General features: G+C 38.6%; 1 protein-coding gene and 1 long non-coding RNA gene across 4 annotated transcripts in view; one reads left to right on the forward strand and one right to left on the reverse strand.

Moving 5' to 3' along the window:
* LOC139144565 (kinesin-like protein KIF28P) overlaps positions 1-23142 on the forward strand; it is a 503294-nt gene that overhangs the window by 335666 nt on the left and 144486 nt on the right. The gene's annotated exons all lie outside the window — the stretch shown is intronic.
* LOC139144574 (uncharacterized) lies at positions 17055-20190 on the reverse strand. Its single transcript, XR_011554808.1, has 3 exons — positions 20060-20190; positions 17986-18060; positions 17055-17576 (listed from the first exon to the last, which is right to left on the reverse strand). It is a non-coding gene; the product is annotated as an uncharacterized lncRNA (long non-coding RNA).

The following is a 23142-nucleotide window of genomic DNA, read 5'->3' on the forward strand; positions in this document are numbered from 1 at the left end:
ACATAAACTGCCTTGCAGATTGATTGTCTTAAATATTATCACAGAAGTAGAAAAGGAAAAAGAAACTAATCAAATTGCTGTAACATATTCACTCTCAGTGCCTGTATAATCCTATACTTAACTATTTTATCATTACATTCAGCTGTTTGTTATATCTTTATCACTCTCCATGGGCCAAGGCACACTTGGGGTCAATGTCATCACTCTGTGCCAGTCTGTGTATGTCAGTCTGTCTGTATATGTATGTCCATGTTTTTTCCATTTTTGGTGAAAAAAAGTGTTTCTCAAAAAGTACTGGTCCAACAGCTTTTAAATTTGGTATACAGGTTTCTATAGATGAACTAAATTTGATCTTTTGAAATTATGATGAAATCTGCAATTTTTATTTTGGGGGAAATTGATGCCATTTTTGGTCAGAAAATTTTATTCTCAAAAAACGACTCATCAGATATTAGCTTTGGTTGACATGTTCTTAGGGATGATCCGATGTGATATATGCAAAGTATGATGAAATCTTCAATTGTGTATTTTTGCAGCTGTTTTAGCCACTTTTTTCTGGCCACTGCATTGAGCTATCAAAGATTTCCACCTTCTTCATCAACATGTGTCAAAAATAGTTATTCTCTACATAAACACAGCGGAGCTATATCGGCCGCTAGGTCGCTTGTTTCTGATTTGTCTCGTTTATATGAATCATCTGTTCAGAATACTTTACAGAACCAGGAATGATGCAAAGATCAGTCTCTGATTCCACCACTTCTTCATTTCCTTCTGTTCCAGTATTAGGCAGTTCTGTTGGACATTTAGTGTGCAAGATGATCTGCAACATTTCGGGAAATCTATCAGCAATATAAATCACTAGGCCATATGTATGTTGGGGTTAGTCAGCACACAATCTTATTTGCACTAGTGATATGGAATTACATTGTATCCTCAGATGGCGTCGAACTAAAAAAATTACAAATCTGAAAATTTACTCAGAAAAAAACAATTAGCACAGCTTTTCTCCTTTGGAAAAATTTTTTTTAGAAATTTAAAAAAAAAACTTTCACAATTTCATTGTGACAACCCCCCTCCCAAGATCTAATGGTCCATCCCTAACAGATTTTCAATTTTTCAATTTTTTTGCAAATTATTAGGTGGAATGAAAATTTTAATAAATTATAACATTCAGGTCATGTGACCAATCAAAATATGAAGGGTAAGGTGCACCAGTACTCAGTATCCCTAATAAGCCCTGCAAGTTTGAAAAGGTTGCGCTCAACGGCTATGGAGATCTAGCTTTGCAAGGAATTTACGGAAAGAAGAAAAAGAGGAAGTGATCCTGAGTAAATACAATAGGGGCAAAGCCCCATGGGGCTTTGGCCCCAAAGACGAAGAAAGAGAAGAGAGAACTCCAGTAAAAACTATAGGGGCCAAAGCACCAGAGGGCTTTGGCCCCTAATTAACACTGATGAAATCGATAGTGCAATCTCGAACCACTTGTTAAGTGGTGGTACCATGTGTCCGAAATGGGTAAGCATACCAAGCATCCTACACCCATCAAGATTGAGCTAAATTGACAAACTAGTTCTACGGTAATTCAGCTAGTTGCCAAATTACTGTTGTGAGTCAAAGCCAGGATTACTGTCTCTCATCATCTGAGTAACAGATTAGTCATATTTTGATATAAGATGTCTATATCGACCTTAGAACTTCTTAAATGATCTAGCCAACCTACTTTGTGAAAATCCCTGTCTCACTAGCTGTGAGACTTAGGAAAGCTATGTCTCATTTGAATCACAAGCTCTACAGTACGGAGTTGTGGAATGTATACACCATAAGCTGGACCCGATGGAATATTACTGATTAAGTAGGGAATCGTCCCTTTTGTCATACAGCTTAGACTGAAACATTCAGTCGTGTGCGGGCGCTCCAGCGCACTGCAACCTGCGACCCTTTACCATGACTGAAGGCACACCGTACTCAGCTGCGGCAAACTCAAAAAAAAACAGACATGAACTGAAAATGCTCACGTGTTTTCATAGATATTGCATTTGTCTGTAAATTTAAACTTTTGCCAATAGTTTTAAAGTTTTTTAAGCTGTGATGATCAAGATCATGGACATTATCATGACAGACCAATGACAACGGCCTTTTTATTTACAAATATGAATTCGGTGGAAAAAATGCTGAATGTCTTTGCTTCTGGCATTGTATCAGCATTTACATAACAAGTGCAATTGATTGGTACAGTGCTTCACACTGTATAGGCCAAAGTGATATCACCATAAAGTAATGAAAAGCCATATACGCATTCTTTCAGAAAACCATTTTTATTTTTTAAGAACTCAAGTAAAAGATAAACAACATGGCTATTTTTGATAAATCTTTCAAGAAAATAGATTAAAATGAGCCATTGAGAAGGACATAGTTTAAATAGCAATAGAGAGTTAGTATGAGTAGTACGGAGAAATAATGGAGTGTTTATGTGTAAGAGTAGTAAGGAGAAATTCCTCTGTATGAAAGTGGCTAACCAGTACGGTCTTGCAAAGTGCCCTTGCTGAGTAATCCTTAAGTGTAATTGACATCACTGCAGAAATCTTTCAATTTTTACCTTCTCGTGTCTATTTATAGACAGAGAAGGTATTAGAGTTGAAAACCAATATGCTGCTGTCAAGAACTTCCGTCTGTCAAGACTTCCGTCTGTCAAGATCCGTGGACGTCATGCCATTGTGATGGGTCATATCATAAACTGGTGGGGGTGTTCATGGCTCAGGTTGAGGTGTGGGAGAACGATTTTGAGCTATGACAAAAATCAAAAGGGACTTAGCGGCATAGCCACAGTGTTAAGCCTTTCTCCAAGGTTTCTTAGTTGACTACAATCTACTGTATTACAGACTACTGAGCTGACGTTAGGGTACTCACTTTGTGTTTGCTCACTCTGTGAGCGCTAGTGTTTGGTACTGAGTTGCGTGGATATCCCCTCATGGCCTCACGTGATCTGGGCCTGTTGCATAATCTGCAGAGATGATCATATGCCTCCGAGTCTGAAAACTGTCATTGTGTAAGCCTGTCGGCATTTTCCTTGCATTTTTTCTCATTTAATTTTGCAAAATATCGGCGAGTACCTAAATATTTCAAGATAACCTTTCTCCCCAATCGTTTCCTGGAGTTTCAGAGTCATATGAACGAAAATGAGTGAAAGTTTTAGACAGGAAAATCGGACGTCGGCCATGTTCAATGTTTACAGTACAATCAGAAGTTTATGTGGAGAATTAACCAACAAACACAGGAGTGTTCATGATGCCCGCCCTCTAGAGGCAGACCCTCCTATATGAAGTACCACATTGATGCTTGTGGAAAGCTTGACCACACAATGGAGCATTTAAACTTTTAGAAAATGACAAACTGAATAAGAAGGTATTCAGAAAATGTCAAATACTGAGGAAAAATGCGCAAATATTCAAAATAAACAGGTTAACTGATTGGTCAGCTATAAAAAACAATGAAAATGTTTATGATCAAAAGTTTTTGAGATGCGCACATTTTAACAAATACAGAAATTATTAACATTATAAATATAAGACCAAACTATTTTTTCAGGGATGGGACAGGTTGGAAATGAGGGGTGAGAGACAAAGGCACTCCTATTGCTGCATGTGGATGCAGCCACACCATTTCATTTACAGCATACTTATTCACTGTGTTGTGTTCAAGTTCCATATTGTACTGACTGTCATACAAGGATAACATAAGCAAATCAAATCAAATTAGAAAAGGATCAATGCTGTTGTGTGGATTTTGCTGAACATGGCTGATATTTCGCCCTATATATTTGGTATCCAGCAAAGGCATATTTTGATGTAAAGTCAAAATTAACACTACATTTCTGACAATATATTTTACCGTTTCTGCATGAATTTTTCTTTTTTAAATTATAGTATATTAGTACTTCAAACAGATTAACAGTTATCGTGATGTCAACCCATAATTTTACATCACAAAGACTGTAATTCTGCCAATTTTTTTTGTTTTTCAGTCATTTTATAAATTTTGCACTGCACAAGATGATTGAACAAATTGCAATGTTTGAATTTGTAAACTCAAAGAATAAAAATCCTTTGGTCACATATTAAATTATTTTTTGAAAAGAAATTTACTCTTAAACACTTTTAGCATATATTCTTTACACGGTCATGTATTTCAAGGAAAATATCCTATTAAAAACAGTAATTTCTTCACTTTCAATTTTTTTTCAATACTATGACAATTATCAGCCATGAGGTTATACAAACACAAGACCAGATAAGCGTTTTCATCATTTCCACAGGACTCTTTGGAAAATCCATTAAAAACAGTTAAAAGTGACTGGAAATGATCACTTGGTATACATTAATTTACAGATGCCAGGTTGTGTATTTCACATGCACTCAGGTCAGTAAGGAAGTGCGTCATTACTATTTGGACTGTTAATTCTTATTTCTGAATTGTTTAACTTTTTTCCACATTGAACTATCTTTAGGCAGTTTATACTGTAGCTTAGAATTTTTTTGATTGATGTATTTAATCATCTTTTGGGTTCTTTGGGTCCATATCCCACCTCATGCCCCTACATCATCAACTATTTACCAACAACTCCATGCCAACAACCAATTACCTGACCTGGCCACACATTAGAGAAGGTACAGCGTCATTGACGGTATTTTTTTTCTTTACAGTTGATTGTGAGATCATACCATTCAGTGCAAGGGGTGGTAAGCTGTCAAACTGTGAGCGTTTGGCGAGATTATTGTACCATCTCTCGGACTGAATGGTATGAACTCAATGTCAAGCTGGCGACGTCCTCGAAGCCCGGTGTCTTCAGTGTTTCAAACGGCTGGAGAAAACATCAGGTTAACGTCAAATCAATGATATTTTGGGTTGGCTGGGCATGAAATAAACTGAACCTGTTTGTCCCACTTTTTCCTCGGGCAGTTCTCAGGCAGCTACGGGTAGTCACGGGCAGTAATTAGTATGACCGCAGTTTTTGATTTAATTCTATTTTACAATGCAATCCAAATTGGTTTGTGGTCACTATAGTATGACTCAAGTACACCACTTTGCATGCAATGGATGTTAGTGTAAATGTGATCAAGGCATGATCCATAGTCTGTTGTTGACTCCTCAATAACTTGTGTGTAGTTGAAGTGCTTTGTCATAAGTTCAGATAGTTGTCTTGTAGATTGTGTTTGCTTTTGTAAGTCAACATTGAAATCACCAATGATCACGGTTGGTAGATTGTACTCAAGTGTATGGATGAGCTGAAGAAGAGCATGTTGTAAGTTTGATGTAGGTGATGATGGTGGATTGTAAACACCAACAATTTGAACTAAACCAAATGTTGTTTTGTGTATTGCAATTAAGAAATCTGTATTAAAACAATGCAGTGTCTGTGGGGTAGCTTCAAGAGTGTTTTCTTTGCTGTACATAACCATACCATGATATGGTCTGGTGTTGTTTTGACGGTTTTTATCATCCTGTCTGAAAAGGTTGAAGTCTGCTGTTTTGAAGTCATCATTGTGATCGCCGGTTTGTAGTCTTGATTCACTGCAAATTAGTACATCAGCTGAAGTTAAGCTGAAATCACTAGCAACATCTTGAAAATGGCAATGAAGAGATCTCACATTTTGATAAGTAATAATGAATCTGTTCGATATAATATATGGTAATGTGAAACAGAGTTGTAGCATGGAATGGGTTCTCATGCGTTGCATCTCTTGTGTAACATCAGTGCTAACTGATATTTGATTTTCTTGTAATGTGGTTATGTTGAGACCTGTAAGTTTAGTCACTCTGCTTAAAGCAACATAGTGTACATGACACTGATTTCTCTTGTTTGCTGTACTGAAGTCCACAACCACATTGTTAAGTGTATCACCTTGACAACGATGTATTGTTTTGGCACTAGCTGGTCTGAGTGGAATTGTTTTCTCACAACTTCTGCATTTTTGTGTCTTCCCACTCTAAATTGCCGTGATATCTGTAAAACTGGCGTCCATCTGTGAGATACTTTGTCATGTATTAAATGCCGTTTTTTCACGTCGCAGGTTTTTGCCAACACAATCGTCATCAAATAAAATCCATAGAATAGTAACATGATGCAAATCAGGTCCATCGATGTATTTGATTACTCCTGGAGTACCATTTATCAATCCATCATTTACAGACAGATTAATGCAAAGCTCAATACGCTGATTTGTTCCAATTGATATTTAGAAACTAACCCCATTGTTTTTTGAGCAGGAAGCATGACAACAATACCTAATGTTTTGTTTTTTATGATCTCAGAGACATCGCCAATGACTGTATCAGTAGCAGGTATACATGTTTTTATTCCTGTAAGTCTGTCATATGCTATTGCATTGTGGTCATCAACAAGTCTGTTCTCGCAATAAAGATGTACTGTCGACTCATCAATAGATGAAGTTTTTTATCAACACTGACTATTCGAGTTTGCAGAACTTTTATGTCATGAGATGTATGCTTTCCCTCACGTATACGGTTGAGTAATTTAGCAAAATTCTGGTCATCCTTTTGCCTCATAATATCTGTTAATTCAAACATTTTGAACAGGTCTTTCCAGATGTTGACAGCCAATGGCCCATAATCATGTTGAAGGTCGTTAAATATCCAACCATCAAAGACAGGTTTAATTGATATAAGTCGCCAAAGCTAACAACGCTGACACCACCAAAGATTTTATTGTTGGCCATTATCTGTTGTAGTCTGAGATTGATATAGTTTAACATACCATTACCAACCATGGAGATTTCATCTATGAATATGACTTTTAAGTTCCTGTATTTTGCTTGTAGAGTATTAAGTCTTTCTGATGTCAGTGGTCTATAATGAAAACCTTGGGATGCAGGAATTTGAAAAGCTGAATGAATTGTAGTACCCTTAATGTTGTAAGCAGCTTTTCCAGTAGGTGCAACTAGTAATAAGTGTATGTTGTCAGGATTTTCACCAGGAAGATTTGAAAGATATTTTAAAAGTACTTGATACAATGATTTGAGAACAAGAGATTTCCCTACACCAGCGCCACCTGTTACAAAAATATTTAACGGCTCTGTCCTTGGTTTCATCCAATGTACTATGTGATAGAATATTTCTTTTTGTTTCTTGTTGAGTTTCTGTAAAAGTGGATATAATTCATTATCAGCCATTCGTGGTTGTTGAAGATCTTCAATAATGGGATTATTTGTACTGATGCCAATGTCCTGTCCAATGTCATATTTAGAATGACTCTCATCACATGGTGCAAACATACTCAATGTGTCACTTGGCCTTGATCCTTCTAAAATGTCTTGATGTTCCTGATGTTGTGTATTTGGAGCAACATTATCAAACATATCAATGGCTGTGTTTTGTACTGCTTCAATAGCTTGATCTAATTCCTGAGCATTTTTATTGTACTCCTTTTCTTAGAATCTACTTCAAATTTTACTTGCATGTAACGATCATAGTATGTTCTGCACCCTGCAAGGAGTTCATTTTCATTTCGCCAAGGATAAAACAACATTATTAACTCTCTGTAATGATTTTCTTTGTCTTTTTCCCTATGGAAACGAACATATCTGATAACTTTACTTTTGGTGCGTTTTTATACACAAGGCCACGTATCTGATATATTGTGTTGTTTCATCATCATCATCCTCTTCATCAGTTTTGTAGAAGTCATCATTATCTTGATAATGATCTTGCGGGTTATCTTTTAAGTTTTGAAAACTGTACCATGCTGCCAAGTCTGCCAAGCACAATTCTACCTCGTAATGACGTCAGTCTGAGATCCCATGAGATTGCACAAATCTCCCAGAAGTCAGTGCGCAATTTCTACCCGTTAGAAGTCAGACGCATCCACGTTGAGCTCCCGAAAAATTTCGGAAAAGGGCTCAATTTTGCAGTTTCTTAGCGAAACATTGCAGATAACAACTTTTCTACGTAAGGTCAAATAATTTTGACCCTCGTTTCTGTGAAGAATTTATGATCGGAGTCCGACATGGCTAATGCCGAGGACCCTAAGCTCACCAGTACAATTACACCCAGCAGTAAGGAGAAATCACAGCAAGGGGTTAGTAAAAGTACTACAAGAGGTGTTACAGCAGGTAAAAACCGAAAATCTGAAGAGCCAAAAGTGCAAAACTGGTGTTTCGGGGATGTAGTGCTAAGTCATCCACTCCGATAGAGGGGCATGACCCAACAACATCGGTACGGCCTAAGAGCAAGACGCAACGTACCGCTTCGTCAGACACCGGTAACGCAGTTGCTGTACAGGCTCAACGACCCGTCGTTACTGGTCGACAAGTCGAGAAACATTTCCAGCGGTGTGCGATTCTCCGCCGAATATTTCCAGGGTTGAAAGCCATTCAAAAACCCAGGATTTGACCACCGTGTTCGATCAATTTGCAGCCATGCAACAACAGTCTATGCAGTCGTTCGCACATGTTATGTCGAACAGTATGAGTCAGGCGTTGACTGACGCCATTACGAGGATCGATCGAAAACGCGCCGCAGAGGCAGAAAATGAGATTCATGAGAGAGACTTACTACCAAAAAGACTGAAAATACCAATAAGTGGCGATCCTCATGAATTGGAGCGAATTTCATGTAATTTTCAGCACTCGAACGAAGAACCGGAAGTGTTGCATATGGGGTCAAATGACGAGGTCAATGATATTGACAAGGCCATTTCGGGCCTGTTTGACTACGAGCAGAGTCGCTCATCTCAGGAGTCGCAAGCCCCGGGCTGTGTGAGTTCGGACAATGAAATTGATAACCAGAATTCTACGGGTCAGAACTGACCTCTAGTGACTGGCTAAATGACCTGGCCCAGGAATTCGATCTAGAAGATCAGAAAGTCGGACCGCCTATCAGTACGAAGTTGGCGGAAATAGCCAATAAGATGATGGCAACGCCACTCGGGAAAGAGACTCTAAAGGAGAAATTTAAACAATACTTTGCTCCAGAAAACTGTGACAAGGTAGTGGTAGCAAAAGTAAATGAGGAAATATGGTACAAAGTGAAACCCGACACTAGATCACGGGATATAAATTACAGTCAATACAAAAATGCATGATAAAAGCAATGATTCCTATGCTTCTGATAACTGATGATTTGCTGAAACCAAAAAAGCCTTCAGTGACAGTTGATGCACCAAAGTTGGTGAAACAACTAACAGATGCTTTAGCATTCCTTGGGCAAGGCTGCTGGAGATAAACCAGCGACGCAGAGCTGCAATAAGGCCAGACTTGAATCAGCAATACAGACAGTTATGTTCTAGACAAGTACCTATAACAACATTCTTATTCGGTGATGACTTGCCAAAACAAGTGAGTGACATCAATACCACAAATCGAGTGGGTTATAAACTGTCCGGAAACCAGAAATTCCACAACTCCAGGGGAGGATATGGACGAGGTGGTTATAAAAACAGTTACCACAGTCAGCCAAAGGGAAAAAACTACTACCCCTTCCACAAGAAACCACAGAACAGTGCCCAGTGGAAGAAGGGGATAGAAGGGCAACACAAGTAGATGTGAATAAGGTCAGTGATAAAGGTAGGAGAAATGATCCTAAGTGTAGTGCAGACAAGCCATTTGTGGCAGGTGCTCTGAAAAAACATATCTCAAAATGGAGAGAAATAACTTCAGATGAGAAAATTCTAAATATTGTGAAAGGATGTGAAATTGAATTTGATACTTTACCCCCGCAGCGGGCTGTCACTAGAGTTATGAACTTCAATGAACAAGAGCAAGTTATCATTGATACGGAAATTCAAAAGCTTTGCAGTAAGCAAGTCATTGTAAAATCTAGACATTGTGATGGGGAATTCATTTCACCCATATTTATCAGGCAAAGAAAAATGGCGATTACAGACTTATCCTAAACTTGAAATATCTCAATGAGTATGTGACATATCATCATTTTAAAATGGAGTCCTTGTTGTCAGTAGTAACTCTTATGAGTAAGGATTGTTATATGGCTTCTATAGATCTAAAAGATGCCTATACTCAGTGCCCATAGCCTATCATCATCAGAAGTACTTGAAATTTGTATGGAAAGGGCAATTATATCATTTCACTTGCCTTCCAAATGGCTTGGCCTGTGCACCTAGACTATTTACAAAGCTTTAAAGCCAGTTTATTCACATATACGAAGTATGGGACACCTTTCAGCACCATACATTGATGACTCCTATTTGCAAGGTGACAATTTTCATGAGTGTCTTCAAAACGTAAACTTCACATATCAACTTTTGTCGGAGCTAGGATTTACTCCAAATCAGGAGAAATCGATTATGACACCCACACAAATCTTAGTATTTTGGGTTTCTTATTAGACTCTCATTTGATGAAGATTTCACTGACAGACGAGAAAGCTCAGAAATTAGTAAAGAGTTGCCAAAACTTGTTAAGTAATACAGAGCCAACGATCAGAGATGTAGCTCATGTGATAGGTTTGATGGTATCATCCTTTCCAGGAAATCAATATGGGCCATTATTTTATCGTAATTTAGAAATGAGCAAATCTAATGCATTGAAATCTGCACATGGTAATTATGATGCAGGCATATCACTGTCAGATAACGACAAAAATGATATAAATTGGTGGATAGCCAATATTACAAGAGTTTCTAAGCCAGTGTCTCATGGACAACCTAAGATATGGTTACAATCTGATGCCTCCAAAAAAGGGTGGGGGGCAGTCAGAGAGAATAAGAGCTCAGGGGGTCAGTGGACATATGAGGAGTCACTGGAACACATTAACTTCCTTGAACTGAAGGCAGCGTTCTTTGCCTTGAAAACTTTTTGCTCAGGTTGTAGGAAAGTTCACATAAGAATAGAAATAGACAATACTACTGCTGTTGCATATATTAATCACATGGGGGGAACTCACTCAATAATATGCAATGATTTAGCAAGAGAAATATGGCTATGGTGCATAGACCGACACATTTGGCTATCAGCTGCTCATTTGCCAGGTTCAGAGAATATAGTGGCAGACAAATGTTCCCGAAAATTCCAAGGGGAAACAGAATGGATGCTTGATAAGAATATTTTTACATCCATAATTGATAAATTAGTTACTCCAACCATGGACTTGTTTGCATCAAGATTAAATTACCAAATAAGACCATATATTTCATGGAGACCTGACCCAGAAGCACAAGCAGTAGATGCTTTTACAATCTCATGGACTAATATGATATTTTACGCTTTCCCTCCTTTCAGTATAATTGGTCAAGTCCTCCAGAAAGTGGAAATAGAGGAGGCAGAGGGGATTATCATCATTCCATATTGGCCAACACAGAGTTGGTTTGCCAAAGCAATGCGCCTGTTGACAGAGCCACCTTTAGTACTTCCAAGGACTCAGAGACTTTTGATCAACCCAACAGTAAAGGATCACAAGCCTCACCCGCTGTTACCCAGACTAACTTTACTGGCATGTCACTTGTCAGGAAACGACTTGAAAGTCAGAGAATTTTACCAGACACTATATCCATTATCATATCGTCATGGCGAAAATCCACTCAAAGACAATATGAACCCTATTTGCAGAGATGGATTGTTTTCTGTAGTGAAAGGGAAATTGATCCCATTTACACAAATGTAGAGCATGCTTTAGAGTTTCTGACACAGCTATATCAGAAAGGGCTGCATTATAGCGCTATAAATACAGCTAGATCAGCTCTATCAAATGTGATACAATTGCCATTTAGTTTGTCACTTGGCACACACCCTTTAGTGGTGCGTTTCATGAAAGGAGTATTTCAGAGTAGACCAACTCTGCCCAGATATGTTGTCACTTGGGACATCGATACAGTGTTGTTTTATCTGAGGAAATTATCCCCAGTAAAAGGTTTGACGTTGAAGAATCTTACATTGAAATTAGTGATGTTAATTGCTATACTGTCAGGTCAAAGGTTACAGACCATACAGCTGTTAAATTTAAAAAATATGACTGTTAGTAAATCATCTTACAAGTTTGTTATTGACAAGTTATTGAAAACTTCAAGAGTTGGAGCACATAATTCAGAGTTAGTGTTTACAGCCTTTCCTCCGGATAGGCGTTTATGCATAGTTTTTGTATTAAGAGAATACTTACTTAGAACAAAGCCACTGAGAGGACAAGAAACTCAACTACTTGTCAGCTTTATCAAACCATACAAGGCAGTGTCAAAGGACACTATTGCTAGGTGATTAAACTGGTTTTATCCAGGGCAGGAATAGACCTAACGAGGTTCTCAGCTCATAGTACTAGATCTGCATCTACCTCTGCTGCAAAGGAAAGAGGAGTTCCTATTGAGGATATTATGACTAAGGGTGGATGGACTAACTCATCCACATTTGCTAAATTTTACAATAAACCAATCCAGAAAAAGGACAATTATGCCTCAGGGCTTCTGGCTACTTTTACCAATAAAGGACACTGAATGGATATGTCAAGGCATACTGAACTCTAAGCAGCTTTTCAGCCTGAAATACTGTAAGATCAAGTAACATGTATGTCCTACTTTGTATGTTGATCAGTTGGTCATATTAAAATGGTTGTTACTAGGGATTTATTGCATTTCGTGAATACATTTCTTTCAAATCTCATGGGATCTCGGACTGACGTCATTACGAGGTAGAATTCCACAATTAAAGGAGACTTACCTGTAAGTTGACATTTGATTGGAATTCTACCGAGTGATGTAGTCAGGAAGAGATCACATGCCCATCCCAAATGAAATTTTCCCACCCACTGTGGGTTTGCGTTCTTAGTAAAATGGGACACTCATCCTGACCATTGGTTGTATTAATTTATACGTAATGACTTAGTTTGCTGAATGTATTCACTCAATGGATGTTCAAAACTGACTTCTGGGAGATTTGTGCAATCTCATGTGATCTCTTCCTGACTACATCACTCGGTAGAATTCCAATCAAATGTCAACTTACAGGTAAGTCTCCTTTAATTGTGGAATTTCTCAAGGGCTTTTGGGCGCCTCTCATATTTTTTCAAGATGCTATCACTTTCTATGTCAGTAGCATTTGGACGCATGTTTTGTATGTCATCAAGAGGTTTCAATAGGATAACTCTATCATCAGGGGGTGATGTGTTAATAAATGTGAAGCCGCGTGAAGCTCTTCTTAGTCTCATTTGCATAACAAGGTAAACAGCTTCTTGAGCACTAACTTCAACATGATTAAGGAATTTGTTTCCTATATGCCTGACACTTTCTCTGATATCATGACATCCTTCCCTTGCTTCTTCCACAGCCCTACTGAGCAAATTACTCATTCCACGTTGAGCTTTACTAATGTAAGATGCGATGTACATGGCACATGCATATGGATCAAGAATGAATTGAATGTCCATGTTTGCTCTCCAAGCTTTGAGTAGGGTTTCATTGTAGCTGTTAATTCTTATTTCATTTGGTGACCTCTTGAGGAATATTATCTGATGTTAGAGATGACTGTATTGCATTAATATAGGTTTGTTCATCAAGTTGTAGTTTATTTAAGAATTCAGAAAAAGAAAGAGTTTCTCCAAATTGTAAATCAGTAACAACAGTCTTGATATTTTCATAGTGCTTTTGAAGGATCTGTTCTGTGCTTTCATCAGTATCCATTGGCAATGGCTGCAATATCATTGTTCTTGGCATAGGTGGCACAGGAAATCCAAATCTGCAAACACATTGGCCTTTTTTCTTACAGGTTTTTGCATGTCTGTGCATTTGATAATTTATCAATTCAGCGAAGGATTCATTACTGGTATCATTTGAACATGTAATATACTGATCTATGATTGTGTGATGTCATCATCACTATTTTCACCATATTGTGGTGCATCTTTAATCCATACAAGCATGTGTATATGTGGTGATCCTCTTTGTTGGAATTCCACTCTGTAAAAGTAATTGTGTATTTCACCAATTGGATGATGTGAGCTCATTAGGAAATCATGCATAAATCGTTGAAATGAATAGTCAAAGTGTCGAGCACACGTAACAGGGTCAGATTTTATCAAATCAGATTTTGTATTCCAAGACATGTTCAATACATCGTCATGTGTATTCCTTGTTGTGAACTGTCCTTCCAAGAATTTCAATAGATGTATCCATTTAGATTCTGCTGATGAAAATGACATGAAAAATGTTGGAATACCAAGTTGACGTATCATGGCAAATATATCTTTCTTTGCACTCTCCCAGTATGGTGGTGAACCTCTAAGTGTCTTCAACACTCTGAATCCCTCATCAAGTCGAACAATTTTATCAACATTTTGTGGTGATTGAAGCTCACCAGCTGTTAATTTGCGGCCCTTCAGATTACATTTTCGCAAACATAATGTTGCCTTGTCTTTAATCTGCTTGATTTGTAATTTTTTTAGTTTAAAGAAAATGTTAGGCATCGACTTTGCAACTCTCCTATCTTTGTGTCGAAGTTCCCATTTACACAATGTACTATATAATACAGGGACTATGCGTTTCTTTTGTCTGGGTTGACCACAATATATTGTTGGAAATGAGAGCTCCTCAGAATATTTGTCTTGAAATATTCCTAGTGGTTTATTGTTCTCGCCTGGTGCATAACAAACTGCGCCATCAGAGTCTGTGTGTTGATCATATAAAGGTGACAGCATTGTATCCAGTGTGCCAGCAGGATGATCTTCCAATTTTATTTCTTCAGTCCAATTATCATCATCATCATGATCATCATGATCATTACTGTCATCTTGTTTACATGTTTGTTTGTCAGACATGTGAGAATAATCATGATCGTCATTTCCTCACAAAATTCCTGCCAATTGTGGTTTTCATCCTTTCTGCAAACAACCAATCTGTAGATATTGTAATCAGTTCTGCTTTATATAAGGGGCTATTTTTAACTAACCAATTAGCTGCTTGTAAGACTTTCACTGGTCTGACATTCTCTACCTGATAGGCATGACTATAGCTAATCTTTCTTTTAAATTTGACAGGTATTGTCTGCGATTCATTTAAAGTTCTAGGTAATGTAGAGACAGTAGTTGATACATCAGCTATAACATTGACTATGTTACCTCTGAGACTAACTTGTCTACCTCTTGGCAATTCTCTTATTTGCATGAATGGAATGCGTAAGGCAACAAGTCTTTTCTTCTAGTGGATGTAACTGTAACTCGGGGGGAATTAATGGAAATGACATGTTATTGGCCACAGAACAAGGAGGCAACTTGACTCTTTTAAATATGAATAACAAGTTTTACATAATGGTGCCATATCATTATCTGTAGCCTGAGATGATGCAAAGGTGTTTAACTTTTCTTTAACATTATTGTAGTTCAAAACACTTTCTCTGTACCACAGCTGTTGGCAGCACACACATACAAAATTTGGGCCATTCTGAACTGCACCGTGAAAATTTGTATCAGCTCTTCAATAGATTTGGCAGCACTACATCTTCTGTTGTTTAGTTTGTTTAATCTATCTCTCATTTGCTCTCTCTCTCTATATGATTTATCAGTTCTTTTAATACTTTTAATATTGGCATCTCTGATCTTTTCGCTTTCCCTGAAGACCTGGTCAGTTCTCTTTGTCTTTTTAGCATTAGCATTTCTTTCCCTTTCATTTTCTCTGTACTCATCATCACACCGTCCCAATTTCATTGATGTCCTGTTTCTCTTGTTTTCAGTTTGTTTATACACATCATCAGCTCTCATAGTTTTCTTAGCATTGACATCTCTTTGCCTTTCAGTTTGTCTGTACAGCTCATCAGTTCTCATAATTTTCTTAGCATTCATATCTCTTTGCCTTTCAGTTTGCCTGTATGCTGGATCAGCTCGTTTATTTTGCTTGGCTGTTAATCTCTTTGGTTTTCGCTTTGCCTAAACTCTATTTGTTCTCTCTATTCTCTCTTGGCAATCATGTCTCTCTGTTTCTCTATTTCTCTATAATTTACACAATGTTCATTTTGCGGCATAGATTTCTCTGTTTGTACTGGTCCAAAACTGTTTACATTTATTGCTTGTGACAAATTTTGCTCTGTGCTTTGCAGAAAGTCATAGTGACCACTATCAATTTCTCCTTCAACACGGATTGCATGATACAAAAGATGTATACTTACAGAAGAATTACCAACAGTCTCTAATGGTTCACTTAAAGTGTCATGAACTGCAATATTAATGTTATATGCAAGCGCTGCAGCATTTATTTCAATGTCCCCTCCATAAGTTGCATTACCTGGTTCAGATCTGGACATATACTGCCTATAGTCATCTTGAGAGACAATATGCCATCTTTCATATTCACCTTTAATTGGATCCTCATATCTGTCCCAATGTTCAATTACATAGTCAACAGTATGTACTCTTATTGCATGATGATGATCTTGTGTTCCATAGAGTCCTAGACTTATAGCACGGAACAAGCAATTACCATCACCTTCGACATTAACCTTTGTGTAACATCTGTGAGGAGTCTGCAACTGTCTTTTTCGTTGCATGTACAATTTACTTCTTTCATTTTTGCTTTTATGCTCAGTTTTTTTACTCTCATTGTACTTTTATAGTAACGTTGTGTTATGGGTGTGCTTAATATTATAATAAGTTCTTACAGTCAATTCAAGCACTTGTATAGTAAGAAAAATTAATAATTTGACTGATGTTGCTTATTGCTTCCTTGATTTCTTCTGATGCTATGAAAAGTGAAACCTTAAAAGTTGAAGTATTGATGAAAGAATGATTGTGTTTGTTGAGATTGTAGACTATGAATGTGTTATTGCTTGTCAATATTGTGCAGTTTAGACGTTGAACCCTTTCACTACAAAATTTAGGTCCAACTTTATTGGGGAAGCTGGACCTAGACAGAAAAAGCAGTTAAAAGGGTTGTCAGTAATAAGTAGACAATGATAGAATGTGGTATGACTGTTCTTGTTTATTATGAAGTAAATGAATGCCAATTTTCAGAAATTGTAGAGAAATGTCAGTCTTCCTTATATATTCAGTACGCTGAAGTAATTCTATTTGATTGCAAATAATCTGCCTGTAAACATACTCTTGTTTCCTATCAGGAAGTAAATGATAGAGCACTAACTTGTGTGCTGTTAATATTCACGGTATAATTTCACAATGTACACTGAGGAAGACAAAGACAAAACTTTACTGCCTTATTTTTTTCTTCTGCAAGTTAATACTGAATATTATCAATGTCAAATCAGTTGTGATCTAAATGCAAAATTAACCACAACAGTGTTTGCTCAAAGTACTATCAGCAATGTTGTAACCAATGCTTGTTGACTATCAATTTGTGATCTTGAACGCGCTCTACAGGCAGTCTGTACCGTCTATGGGCAACTGTGCCTCAACTGGGCAGTCTGTGCCTCTTATAGGCAAGTGATTGTGTTGTACCCCTTTGGGCAAGTTATTGTTTGCGCCTCCTATGGGCAAATGATTATTGCGCCTCCTATGGGCAAGTTATTATTGCGCCCTTCCTATGGGCAAGTTATTATTGCGCCTCCTGTGGGCAAGTTTATTGCTGTGCCTCCTATGGGCGAGTGAATGTCACCACGTATATGGCCTCCTGGTATAATCTGTTAAAGAAACAAAAAATCAAAGTAAGACATCCATTGCATCCTGTTAAATATACATATTTGTACCAGTGAAAAAAATTGGCAAAAAAGATGAATTTGATGTTTTACAACATGTAAAGAACTTATTCCATTTTTTTCATGGAAATTATTGACCAACAAGTTCATCATTGATGACACGACACCATTCCTACAAAGGCAAGTTTGCATGACATTGGTCCAGGTATGTCAGACATATCTTTGTGAATGGCCACAAAATATAACATAATGGCTGCCTGATGGCATTGATAGTATCAAAGAACAAATTGAAATCGGTTTGGGCATGTCTGAAATATCTACCTAGATGCCTGAATGCACACACAATGAAAAGCTGCATGGACTAACAAAGAATGGCAAAAGTGAATGAACTCACACAAAAAAATATGTGGATTTAATTGGAATGTCCTAATGAATGCCCTGTGGTGATGTAATCATCAATAGACCACTTCTGCAAATGAAAAAAAACATAACACCAAGGATTAAAATGACCACTGTCATAAATTTTGTTGACTCCATGAAGTGCCATATCATTTACTAGAACAGTGATACAACATTATCGAAAGCTCTGTTAACATTTCTCACACAACTTCCATGTCCAACAATCTCTTCAAATAGCTATCTTAATGTTTTTGATGTGTGTATGACATGTCATTTTGTTTTAATGAAATATAAGGGCAACACACGGATGTAAATCTCATCAAATTAAGTTTATCTTTTAGGACCCATTTAAACCTCATTAGTTCACTCATAGAGTATACTTTTCATGAATAATAAATGAATTCATGGTTTATCATCACTTTGTCCTGTGACATTTCATCACATTACCATTTTGTCCTCATAATGATTCATTCAACACTCAAAGCTGGATAAGAAAGGGCACTAAAATTAATCTGCATATTACTAAACTTGTGTAATTTTTACAAGCTGTACTTTAGAAAATTGTCAAAATTTACAGGATGGAAAGTCAGGAAATCTCCACACTACACACACACACTAATTGATCAGTTCCTACCAGCCGACAGGCTTTATTGATCTATCAACAATTACAGTGGCGGCCTACTACCAGGATCTTGCAAGCAATATTTGTCTGGAAGTTATGAATATGATGAATAAATGTCATTTTTTCATTATACAAGCCTTCCCACCTATGGGGTGGACCATTTGATATCCTGGGGGGGGGGGGTCTGGAAGATTTTTGGGGGCATTTTACATTCTTATTCGCTTTTGATGGTAACGCATTTTCCGAGCAAAGTCTTTGCCACTGAGTACCAACCATCGAAATTCAGTAGCTTGTCCCACATTATAGGAAACTAAAAAAGTATGTAAATGATCAGACATATTATTATGACGATATCATGAAAATATTACCTGAAACCCTTTCGGAGCACCACAACAGACCCTATACACAAACAATAATAGTAACTATTCATCATTGCTACCAGTGTACCTAGAATATCCATGTCCCCGCGACATCTACGAGAACGAAAACTATTGCCCAATCTAAAATCCCTAACCCTAATCTATGGCTTTGCCACGACAAAATTAGGTGCCACGACAAAATTAGCCTAACCAGCCTATGACTCTCGTCGATTGTCACAAAACAATCTTTACGTGGACTATTTTTATGAAATAGTAATAACATTGACACCAGTCAAGTTGTTATTCTTCGTGCAGGACCTCTCGTGTACGCTAAGGGATACGCTGTCGGGCCGGACCCACGTGGGTTTTGGAGACAGTGCAGCGTACACAGAAATCTACCCGACCTAGCTAGCTCTGCGTACCGTGCTGTGTGTTTCAGGTGTTACACGGCCCCACCACATCTAATGGATGAATTCTACAGAGGAGCCACCGTAGCTGACATTGGCGCACGCCAAGAAAACATTTAATCACAGAACAGTGAAGCGTAAAGTAATGGATTCTTTCAATCATGCTACAGACTTTTTAAGGTTTGTGACAGAGGGCCTTGTCTGCCTTCTTACAATGAAGCAACTACAGCTGTCATCTCTGAACAGTCGACCCCAAGACTCACTTTATAATGAGCCAACAAACGTGCGCCAGAAAATCTCAAAAGCTGTTGCTCAAAAAATATGGGTCTAAATGAATACAAAGGATTTGGAAGACCTCATTAGACTAGATGAAAGATGTGATGATGTAGATGATAGTGGCGGGGGCCGTGTAACGCCCGAAACACACAGCAGGGTACGCAGGGCAAGAGCCGACCATACAATCTATGCCATGAAAAAGTCAAGTTCGGAACTACAGCTCCCAGTCGCGATCGAGTCACAGTCGCGCTCCTTCTCAATTCTTTGATGCATGTACCGTACTATTCACTTTCTCAACCGAAACTCAAAGCGTCCAAGTCAAATCGTGGTATCGAACAAAGGTGCATACATCAAATCACGACATAGAATCAACACATCACACACAAATTACTTTGAATTACTTACCGACACCACACCGACAGTCCATCAAAATCACGCTTCAGAATTTGTACAGCAAAAAGCCGGATAAGCGTACTCACAGCACAGAAAGGCTGTGGAGACAAGCGAAGAACTATGTGCTCGTTATGATACGGCGGATAACTTTACCGCGACGATGGCGGGGAGACGAAATGTACAAGTACAGTAAGTGCAGTAAGACTGGCTTTATGCCGCTAGGTTTGTGGGTAAAATGTATCCAGCTGTAGCCAACCTGGACAAGCACATTTCACAGCGCCCTCAAACAGTCGATTGTTTTCACTTGTCATACGCGGCGTAACAGAAAAATTAAAACTTTCATAACTTCATTAATATCCAAGCCACGCCCACCAAAACCTTTTCAGTTCTAGCCATTTGAATTCTGAAGATGTCTACCAAATTTGACTGAAATACGTTCAGCCGTTTTTGAGAAAATGGACCAACAGACAGACAGACAGACACACAGACAGACAGACATCGCTGCGACATATGCTCACGTGTTCACACGTGAGCAAAAAAGTACCGCCCACAACTGACTTTACAGACTTCTAAAATGTGTAAATCACGGTAGTGTAATTTGAATATTGTTCACGAGGGCTGTTTACGTACATAATGAGCACGCGGTAGTCAAGACAACAATGTAAATCAACTGCATTGGCAACGCCGACATTGCATAATCGTTCTCCTCTGCAAATGAAAACAATGACACCTGTGTGTAGAGCAAGCTGAGTGTTGGAGAGAAACTGAGATGCAGTTGTCTGTATGGCTCAAGTGATGCCTATAAAAAACTCCATAGCGTCTTTCTTGCTGAACACAACCTGGAATTTACCACGCACAATGTGTTCCTTGGTACGTTCGTCGTTTTGGAGATCTGAGCCGATTAAAGCCGCCTTTACACCCATTTCGCTGCACTTCTGCACTTGATCTTTCATGAGTGAAATCATGCAGGGGCGAAATGACCAGAACGATCGATCCTGTTTTAAGTGTGTCCGGAACTTTCAGGAACTTTGGGTGCCAGCGTGTAAATCATGGATTTCCCATACCCTGTTGATAAAATAGCGAACACATATCCGCCGCCACAAAAACTCTTGAGTGCGTCTCTTTGCTGTTTTCAACATAACATTATATACATCAGAACATTTACTGACTGCCTCGGCAATGCGAGTCGGCGATTGTTCGGCCATAATGATCAAATCGGAACACTAGACACGTACCTCAACATGAGTATAGATTCGACCGTTCGCTTTTCAATACTTTGAGTTTGACAAAACACATTGGGGATTCCCTAGTTGTGTTTGCTGACATACGAGACATGATATATAGGCGGGACAAAAGCCTGACGACAGTTTTGAATATGCTAATAACGATCATGCACTGATCGATCATGTGGGCGGTCTTTTTTTACTCTACATACTGTCAATTAACTCATTTCTGTAATACGATTGGTTCCAACAAAATTTTGTTGGAGAACAGGATTTCAACAGTGTGCCTTCAGTCGTGGTAAAGAGTCATAGGTCGCAGTGCGCCGGAGTGCCTGCACGCAACTGAATCTTTCAGTCTATCATACAGCTTAGTGTGCAATTGATTTTGGGTAAATTTGAAAAACACAGATAAGGGAGCGTTCAGTTTTTACGGCCTGGGGGGAGGGGGCGGCAAAATCATGTTGCCGGTGTTCAAAAAAATATAGACCCCCCCTGCATTTTTTGTGAAAAAAAGATAACCCCCCCCCTTTGTCAGACGAAAAAAATTGATGAACCCCCTGAAAAATAACCAAAACCCATATGTCAAATTTACCCGCATGGTTTGGATTTGAACTCCGGTACGCAGCGCACTTTATTCGTGTAGCAGAGATGCCAGTGCACAAACTTCTCAGCCACATCCATTGAAACGTCTGTTAATTAGGACGACTGTAAGGCAATTTTTAACTTCATTTCCATAGACAACTCATGTCCATGGACATTGTATAAAGTAAACTTTATTTGAGTGGTTCTCCAAAGGCAGCCCTCCGGTTAAGAGGGTCATGGGCCATTACGTAAAGTCAACTTTATTCTAGTGGGCCACCAAAGGTGGCACGCCGGTAAAGAGCGTCGATCATGGCTATTGCATAAAGTAGACTTTACTGGACAGGGCCGCTGAAGGCGCGCGGCCATTACCATTATTCAGTGCGTGATCCCAGGGGTCCCTCAAAAATGTTTCTAATACAAGCCGCGGCTTCAATTGGGAATTTTACGGTAAGATTGCTGTGGGGTATTACATAAAGTCAATTTATTGTAGTGGGCCGCCGCAGGCGGCCCGCCGGTAAAGAGGGTCAATCATGGCCATTGCATGAAGTAAACCTAATTGGAGTGGGCCACCAAAGGCGTCTGCCCGTTAAGAGGGTCATCGGTAATACATAATGTATATTTATTGTAGTTGGCCGCCGAAGGTGGCCTGCCGGTAAAGAGGGTCGATCATGGCCATGGCATAAAGTGAACTTTATTGTTGGTATTATGTTTTTGAAAATGTGGTGACCCCCCCTTTCCTACCAGTGAAAAAGCGATGACCCCCCCTTTGTGGATTCCAAAATTAAGATGACCCCCCCCTGGATTTTTCGAAAACTGCCCGGTCGGTGCATTTGAACGTACCTATCTAAACCATAGACCCTCGAGAAGGACCGAAATAGTCCACTTTGTTTCAAAGACCGAAGACCGAATTTTGATACACAGATAAAGTGTGGGTCTGTAACCCACCTCTTGATGTAAATAAGTTGGGATACATGATGAAAGACATCTCTGAAGCAGCACGTTTGGGGTATGATGCACACAAATACTAGGGCGACAGCGCACCGTGCACTTTGCTTGATATTGCAGGAGTCGAGACGCGATATATCCCAGTAGGCCTACCGCTCTTTAAATTGAAGATAGTATTCGTTCATACACAAATAAATTGACACTTCCTCACAGTAACGGTATGTCAGATATTATTACCAAAGTTTGGGCTAAAACAGATCGGGATGTCCTAACGATGTAGACCAAGAAGTTCAAAATAATATAATATTTAAAGCCCAATCACTCCGCTCATGAATATAGCCTATT

This window comes from Ptychodera flava, chromosome 11 (assembly GCF_041260155.1).
Source record: "Ptychodera flava strain L36383 chromosome 11, AS_Pfla_20210202, whole genome shotgun sequence".
Taxonomy (NCBI): domain Eukaryota; kingdom Metazoa; phylum Hemichordata; class Enteropneusta; family Ptychoderidae; genus Ptychodera; species Ptychodera flava.